Below are 8,333 nucleotides of genomic sequence, written 5' to 3'. Positions count from 1 at the left end.
CCTACTTAAATAAATCTGACTCTGTAAGGATATGGTCATTTAATGATTAAAAAATAGGGTGTTGGGAGTATTTGTTCTCAGAACCTCTTGCCTCTGGGACTGTCTTTTCCTGCAGGAGTTCCAGGCTCAGTCCCAGCAATCTCTTTGGGATAAATCCACAAAAAGATGAATGTAGAAATGCACAGAACCGTATCAAAATGGAAGTGCTATAATGCAGGTGTTTCAATACTTGATTTCAGGTGCTGGTGCTCAGGTTGCAATCTGGAGCCCTACACACCACCTAAGCTGTGGGTGGGCCTTCCTCGCCAGCTGGAGTGGCGAACTCCAGCCTGCAGCCCCTCCAAGCCTCGGCTCAGCTGCAACCTCCCTTACGATGGGAGGCCTTTGGCACATAAGCTTTTTTCCAGTTAAAACACAAGTTCCCTGGGTATCTAAATGTCTGCTGTGAGGCAAATGCAGATCTGCCGAGACCCTGACAGCACTGAGCAGCTATGCGCTGTGTCCATGCCTAAACCACAACAGGCCTTACCAGCAAAGCGCTCTCCATCAAGCTCGCCTGCGGAGCCAGGCTGGAAGATGTGTGCGCAAGATGTTTTTGGATCAGGTCTCGCACAAAAACAGCTGTGGGAGGAAATGGGCCCAGTAGTCAGACCACATTCACCATTAATATTCATTTATGCATGAACACTAACACAATCATAGATGACTTCTAAAGGACTGAGCCTAAATACCTCCAGGAAGAGAGAGTTCTGTGCTCTGGACAAATGATTTAGAGGCCACTGAAAGGAAACCCAAACCCTCTTCCTCTATTTCATGAGAATGGCCTCTCCTGCAAAGAGCTCCTGACGAGGAGGAGACATCTCCTTACAACACAGGATTAAGCACCTGAATGGCTTTGAGGGGCCGCAGCAGTGTCCTCAGCCTCTCCTATTTGCCAGGTTTTGGCAGCTCCTTGCACACAGCTGACCAGCTCCTGGGGATTCTCTGCACACCCTCCCACAGGCACCAGCATGAACCGGGGTACCTGACAGCCCCTAGCACCCACAGCTGCCCCCAGCTGCAGGACAGCCATGTCCTTCCGTAGATTCAGGTCTCCAAGTGCTCTGTAGCTCCTGCGAGAGATGATCCTCCCCTCCTGCAGCACAGGAGCACTAAGCAGGTATCGGATGTAAATGTACATCGCAGAAGGCTCAGATACAGGAATAAAGCAGGCTGTATCTGTAGTTAGGTGGGTATGTTTGAGGGAGGAAAGAGGTGTAAAGCAGAATTACATATTTTTAATTTTGAATGTGGTTAATTGGAAGCCCTGAAATCACATCCCTGAAGCAGGCAGCATTAAGTACAGCAACATCCCACAGAATGACAGAGATCTAGTGCCCCAAATTTACAGCAGCAGGTCAAGTCATCAGCTCGTGGCAAGACAGAAATGGAACAAGGAAAATGCAACTCAAGAAAAAGAAAAAAAGAAGAAGGGGGGAGAGGAGTGAGAGAGGAAAAGAAGGACCACAGAGAGAGCCAGGGTAGGCAGAAGGAAGCAAGGCAGGCAATGAGCTGGATGCCACTGGGTTACTAACCATAGTTACACAAAGACCACTGTCAGAGACATGTTTGCTGGCCCTTGCTGGTGACCATGCAATCAAGCATAGCCCAAGGATGCTCTTCAGAGGACGGCGTCTGTCCCCCCTCGTTTTGTGTGAGGTGACAACAGTCAGTGTGCAAGCGTGTGGCATTTTTCCCAATGTTTAGGGTAGAGTCGGTGCTCAACCCTGGCCAGATTCCTCCTGAAGTTGATGAAATAAGCCCTGGATACAGTAAGAGAGGTGTTGAACAGTGCTCTGGGGGTCCAAGGAAAATTCTCACTTGTTCTAGCATTGCATTTTTATTTAAAGTACTTGGTGCATCAAGGACGACACCCTGCTGGAACCAGCTATTTCACAGGGAGCACAGCAAAGATGGAAGTTTAGATTTTCCTTAAGAACACAGCTCCACTTTGAGGGGCAAAGCCTAGAAAAGTGCACAAGAGGGCGGAGACATAGAAACCTTTCTCCCTAAGGTTTGCTCAAGTTCCTCGCTCATGCGGAGAAGTTATTAAAAGGGTAGGGAGTGTAAATCCACTAACACCAGGAATCCATTTTCTTTCAACCCAAATTCCTCTGTGAATCACTGTGAAGGAGCAAACACACAAGACCAAATCCAAAAACCATGTCACTGCCTCCTTAGCCTCAGATAGATGGTTAAGCATCACCTTACACTGATGGTCCAGCTGACTTCCAGTATCTGCATGCACAAGACGATGCCTGCCAGCTTCAGGGGAGATGCTCATGTGCGCAACAGGCAGGAAGAAGCCTTAAAGCCACTAGTAGTTACACTTTTACTGCCAGAAGCAACATTTTAATCTAAGTATTGGCTCCTGACAGAGGCTGTATTCTGAGGCGCTCCAACATCTTTGCTCCATCTGACTAATTGCGTATAGCCTGTCTTTAATCTATTTTCCAGAATTGTTGGGTTTGGCATTTTTTTTTTTTTTAAAGTACAAAAGAAAATGTTTCTGTGTATACATTCACGGCAACAGAGCTACGCAGAGACATAAACTAATGGAAGGTCCATATATTGAGAGAATATCATATGTAATGAGAACTGCTGCATTTTTGTAAAATGTAATGGGACAGATACGCAGCAGCTGTGGGTTACTCAAGAAGCAGCTAATTTAGCAAGCTGAATTCAAGGATATTTCCCAGATCTCCCAAACAATGAATAGCAGTGTTGTTTAAGATTACCATTATGCCTTACATCCTCCTTTGACTGGAAGCAGGGGGGAGGAAGCCTCTATCTGTGCTTCTGGGGCAGAAGTACATGATTAGTGCCTAGCTATCATAGGAAGCCCCAGGGGAGCGAGGGGGTCTGGACTTGAAGGAAGGAAGGAAATTGTGTAGGATAAACAAAAAGGAGCCTCAGGAAAGCAGTTGAGATGGGCAAGACTTGGTGAAAAACAGAAAAGAGAAAGAAGGAAGGAAATGCTAAAGGAATCTATTTAAGTTCTATCTAATATTAAACTTTAAAACAAAGACACCATCTCCTAAAACAGCCTTAGAAATTTAGCAGGTTCATATTTCCATACATTTAGTGTTTTTCTAAAGCAAGGTGTTACTCATTTCAAATGTACAAACAGCAGAATTTTTAAGGCTTAATTACTCTTAGATTTTCTTTTTCCAGGGATTTTACTCCCCCTCCCCTCCCCAAAAAAAGAAAAGGAAGGTACAGACAACCTGAACATAGCAGACGCAGTCACCGCTCCATGTCACCATTCACTACTAGATTCACTGAGGAGATGGAACTGGCATGACCCATTCTCCAAGCCAGCCACTTTGCCAGCAGCCCAGGTACCCCACAACCAGCCCAGAGAGCCACAAACTCGTTGCAGCTGTGGCTGCCCTGGCCCAGCACAGCCCACCCCCCCCAGCTGCCCCGAATTCCCACTGCAGCTGCAGCCAAGTCCCTCATACTGGAAAGGAGAGGTAGATGCACCAGGGGACCCATGCCAGGATCTGCTAATCCATATGTTAAAACAGATTATACCTCCTGCTTAAAAAAAAAAAAAAAAGATGAAAAATTAAAAATGGGGCTAGTTCAAACTCTGGCTCCCTACAAAAACTCCAAACTCGTTTTTTTAGTAAGGAAGGTCTCTACAGTGACAGTGCTGCCAAGAGCAAACTGCTGCAGTTTGCAGCCACCCTTCTGCAGCTGGGAGGCGGAGGGGGAGGATAGGGACCCGCTAAGCTGGACTCCAAATTTGTTGCAGGTTTTACACATGTAAACAAAAGCAGCCAGGCCTTCAGCAAATTAAGAGATTACCTGAGTGAACCGAGTTTGCACAGGATTTTCAGATATAGTAACTTGGTAGTAGTAACTGAAACGGAGATTGTTGCATTAAGACAGATGATTGCATTTATCTGGTTCCCGGATCATGATGTTAGAATTTCCTCTTGCTGTACTGTTGCGATAACTGAAGGCTCTATCTTCCTATAAAAGGAAAACACTTGATTTCCACACAAACAGAATGAGATGACACAAGAGGAGTACCAGGAAAATCCACCTCTCCTGGCCAAGCTATTCTCTCTGCTCCGCTGGTGGAAACCAAGAGTAAATGCCTAAAGCTCCCAGACTTGCTGTGCACTCACAGAATCACACAGAATCACAGAACAGTCGGGGTTGGCAGGGACCTCTGGAGATCCCCCAGTCCAACCCCCCTGCCAAAGCAGGGTCACCTACAGCAAATTGCACAGGATCACATCCAGGCGGGTTTTGAGTATCTCTAGAGAAGGAGACTCCACAACCCCTCTGGGCAGCCTGTGCCAGGGCTCTGCCACCCTCAAAGTAGCGAAGTTTCTCCTCCTGTTCGGATGGAGCTTGCTGAGTATCAGTTTGTGCCCATTGCCCCTTAATCTGTCGCTGGGCTCCACTGAAAAGAGTCTGGCCCCATCCTCTTGACACCCACCCGTAAGGTATTGATAAGCATTGATAACACTCCTGGGGGTAGAGCAGAGCTGAGGCTCGTGCTTTGCTGATGGAGTCATTCCCACAAGCCTGGTTTTAGAAATTCATTATAGCAACAGGCTCAAGCCAAACCTTTTGCTTAGTTACACAGAGAAGGGATCACTCCTTCTGTTGAAATCAATGTTAAAACCACTGAGTGGCTTATGTAATGTAGCATTGGGCCTCCAAAGTGTTTTATGACAGAGGCGCACATCTGGAGTCAGCAAAAGGCTATCTCGGGCCAAGGACTTTGCTCTGCCATATACGATCTACATGTGCAAGTCTGGGGTGTAATTCTGCTCCTAGAGTCACCGCTGAAGCAAGATAACACAGTGAAAAGTTTTGGAACTACCTGAAATAAATAAATTTTAAAATAGATGGGTTTGTTCCCTTCTTAAAACTTTTTGAGCTGACCCTTAACGTTTAGTGATAAACAAATACCACTCTGCTCTCGTGTCAGAATGAGGTTCCCAGGGCAGTTCATTCCTTTGCACAAGGACAAAAGCCCAGCCCCTCGGCAAGAGGAGCCTGAATTTATTCAGGAGTCCATATGAAACAGCTGTTGCTTTCAACCCAGCCTCTCCTTTATCTCCTTTATTGTTTATTCATGTCTCAGTTAATACGAGCCACTGTGAGCAGGTCAGGACTCTGCGCTCCAAAACGCTCCTCAGAAGCCGATGAAACTCAGCCCAGTGCCAGTAGGATGGAGGAGCTGGGCTTTACATTATTCATTCCCAGGTGGTGACAGAGGTAAATTCCTGACTTTGTTAGCTAATAGTACAGGCAAGAGCCAGGCCTTTGCTGCAGATTCGTGCAGAGAGGGGCAAGCATTCAGTAAGTTGCATGAATGAAACCAAATGCAAGAAGCCTAAAACAGAGCGTGCCTTTGGACATTTCTCTCCTTCTTCTCTGACTTTGTTGACAATTCCTTTGTACTGCAAAGGTTGTTTATTCCCCCTCTCTTCTGTAATGCTACAGTGAGCAGGATTATGCTCAAAAACCTGTAAATGTTTATTTCTAAAGACTGTGCCATGGTGTCACGGCATGCAGAAGTGGTCCAGAGCCCAAATAGAGGGGGGGTATTTCTACAGAGAAGCCGGGGAAAGGCAGAGAGCGGTGCCCCAGCAGGTATTTGCTGGAGACCTGCTACCAGGCAGGGGGAAAGACAGCAGTAATGAGCCCAGTGTAAAGAACAGGAAAATGGAAGGCAGGGCTTCCATGTCCTCCTAACCGCCTTCGTTTGTCTCTGTTTCCCAGCCGAAGCGTGGGTGTAATTGTTCAGGCATAGCACGAAGCTTTAAAGACTGAGAGTGGATATGGCATAGCGGGAGGACAGCGTGATGTCAGCATGAAGTGAGTTGTTTTCCTCAGCAGTGGAAGAATTAGCAGGCTAGAAATCCAGGGATGTCAGGACTTTAGTCCAAATTGGAAAGAGCATTTGAGCTCACCAGATTGGCAGGGGACAGAGGGACAACCCTTTGTTTCCCCTTGCAGAAAGGTTGGTTGATTTTCCTGAGTTGCAAACCATCGAGAGCTGTACATATCACACTCTTTAAAGTGCTGCAAAACCCAAAGCAGCGTCCCCATGGGGAGAGAAGCAACATGAGTTTGCCACAGAGAAGGGGAGAGGAGAGGTGAATGCCTGCTCATAGAGCAGACCCCTTTTCATTTAACAGCAGATGACAGTGTCCCTTATTTTCACAGACAGCTATTTAACAGTCAACGTACGGAAGCATCATGAATAGAGAACAGCAGACAAGGCATAAATTATACAGCTAGCTAAAGAATATGGTTCCTACTCTACTTTAAAAGGCGGGCCAGATGTCTTCAGATACAGTTCACTGTTAGTCGGTGTGGCGAAACCCTTCCAGAATCAGCTAACTCAAGTCACAATGCGCGCTTGATTCGCTTGGCTGAACGGGGATCTTCCTGGGCTGTGAGCAGGATCTACGCACAGCTGAAAATACGGTGGGAATGAGTCAGTTCCTTGGAGCTTGTGTGGGTGGCAAAGACAGAACTGTGGGTGGCTTCAAAGTGTTAAACAGCCTTTTAAATTCAGGCCTAGTTTCTCAGAGGAATAAGGAAACAGAGATATTCACCCAGTCTGGATTTAGTTCCATGCCTTGGGTCAGCCTTGAGAAAATTGCTCTCTGATAGTAACAGCCGCTTCCCAGGCGTGCAGGTCCACTTCCTCCCGAGCCAGTTCAGCTTCGGCTGTAGTTCTGCGGCATTCAACAGCAACCCAGTTAGTCCCTCACCCACAGCAAGGCAGCAGCAGCTGGTCCTTCTCTCCTGGCATGTGCAGGCTCCCTCCAAGGCAAGGCAGAGCCTCACCAGCTCCAGGTCAGGCATTTGTCTGTCCATCTCGGCTCCCTGCATTGCACCCCTTTTGCTTGAGCTGCCTGGGATAATAACTCTGCCAACACGGGCATCTCGGGTACCCGCTGCCTGCGATGACGGAGAGCTGCTTCAAGCTTTCCAGCTCTGTATTGGCAAGGAGTTTCCCCAGCCTGCGCTCTATCATTCCACCTCCGGCGCCGAGAGCTTTGGGATGTGGTCCTACCCACAACTGGTCTGCGCGTATGGGGGAAAGGGGATGCTGTGGGTTAAATGACCTGGCGCATTGGAAATTCAGGCCCCGTCCAGTTACCTCCCACCAACTGTTTGCCATTCAGCCCCGTTCTATGGTGCAACTGGAGTCTGGGCAGCTCTAAAGAGGATTTATTGCTTTTACTGGATCAGGCTCACCCTTCCATTTAAGTGGATTAATGTGGGTTAGCTCTAACTTAGCCCCACGCAGCATTAGCCAAGTCAACATAAAGTTCCCTACTACTGGCAATGTTGTTGTTTCTTCCCTGTCACGATGAATTTTTAATGGTCTTTATGTGCAAAAGCAGCTTTGCAAGATCTTAGACTCCTGCTTTCCAACTTAGATGATTTGGCATGTGAAGAATGCAATGAATATTTAAACCTGCAGTTTGGCGTAGCCTGCACAGAGCAGCTAGAAACCTAGCCCCGGTCTTTCAGGGACTGGCCAGCAACCATGCAAAACCCCCAGCCCAGAGGAACAGCACGGGGAACTTGTGACGATATATCAATCTTCAGCACTCAACCAAAATCACCCTAACCCCACCATTCTTTAGATTCTTTTAATTAACCTCAGGATTCATATGGAGGAGCTGTATGCGGGTGGAGCTGTGGGTTATTTGATAGATGACTCGGATCACTCTGCCAGTCGTATTTTATTCACGTGAGAGTAACTGTTGAAGGCTGTTATTTACCACTGGGACCACTGTCCCCATCCCAGTAGACAATGTGCAACCATGTGGTAACAATCTCCTGTGTGGAAGATTTTATAATCAAACCAGACTAGACAAAAGGGTCATAAAGCAAGGGACCCCCTCTTTTGCCCTCATCGTACAGATGGGTGAACTACGGGCTCACGCACACATTCAAGCAACCACCAATTAAGAGTTTACTGTAACCCCTTTGTACACAATTTAGCCCACAGCAAAATCAAGGCAAATCAACTTAGCTTTATCGGCTGTAAAAGGGCATCCGGTTCAGGAGCCACCACAAGAAAACCTCCATCATCCGCTTGAACACACAAGGATAGATGCTGGAATTCAGCCAAGACAACGTGGCTTTCATCTTTTACATGAAAGGGGGCTCCCTCTGACATTTTGAGGCCCACTTTTTTAAGAGCTGTTATGCAAACTTTGGCTCACATGAGTTTGAACAATACGGAGACGCGTACGACCGAAGCTTCCAAAGTAAGTGACATTTCCGTGCGCTGGACC

The sequence above is a fragment of the Cariama cristata genome, unplaced genomic scaffold (genome assembly GCF_000690535.1).
Source record: "Cariama cristata isolate BGI_N322 unplaced genomic scaffold, ASM69053v1 scaffold11777, whole genome shotgun sequence".
Taxonomy (NCBI): Eukaryota; Metazoa; Chordata; class Aves; order Cariamiformes; family Cariamidae; genus Cariama; species Cariama cristata.
The sequence above is the reverse complement of the archived record's forward strand: the minus strand, read 5'-3'. Positions refer to the sequence as shown.